The sequence below is a fragment of the Sinocyclocheilus grahami genome, unplaced genomic scaffold, assembly GCF_001515645.1.
Source record: "Sinocyclocheilus grahami isolate Dianchi unplaced genomic scaffold, SAMN03320097.WGS_v1.1 scaffold2073.1, whole genome shotgun sequence".
Classification (NCBI taxonomy): domain Eukaryota; kingdom Metazoa; phylum Chordata; class Actinopteri; order Cypriniformes; family Cyprinidae; genus Sinocyclocheilus; species Sinocyclocheilus grahami.
Window position 1 is genome coordinate 55,825 of NW_015507252.1, and position 495 is coordinate 56,319.

At 38.8% G+C, this 495-nt stretch overlaps 1 protein-coding gene across 1 annotated transcript in view; it reads left to right on the plus strand.

Annotated features, from left to right (window-relative positions):
- ephb4b (eph receptor B4b) overlaps window positions 1-495 on the plus strand; it is a 22,756-nt gene that overhangs the window by 19,904 nt on the left and 2,357 nt on the right. The window lies entirely within an intron of this gene.

A 495-nucleotide genomic window follows, 5' to 3' on the forward strand; every position in this document is an offset into this window, starting at 1 on the left:
GAGAGAGTGTGTGTGAGAGAGTGAGAGTGTGTGTGTGTGTGTGTGTGTGTGTGTGTGTAACAGGAAGTGTTTGGGTGGGAGGCTGAAGTGGATGATAATCACCGTCACTGCTGCATCCTGCACTTTCCATTCTAAATGTGAACAGATGACAGCTGCTGAAATATTCCAGCCATCTATGAAACATCCGTACACACAAAACATGCTCCTTAAATTCAAGCAGTGTAAACAAGCACACCTACTGAACACACACACAAGTTTGGAATGAATAAAATATTTTAATGTTTCTGAAAGTCTCTTCTGCTCACCAAGTCAGCGTTTATTTGATCAGAAATGCAGCAAAAATTGTGAAATATTATTAGAATGTAAAACAGCAGTTTTCTATGTGAATATCTGTTAAGCTGTAATATATTCCTGTGATGTGCAGCTGTATTTTCAGCATCATTCCTCCAGTCTTCAGTGTCACATGATCTTCAGAAATCAGTATAATATGCTGAT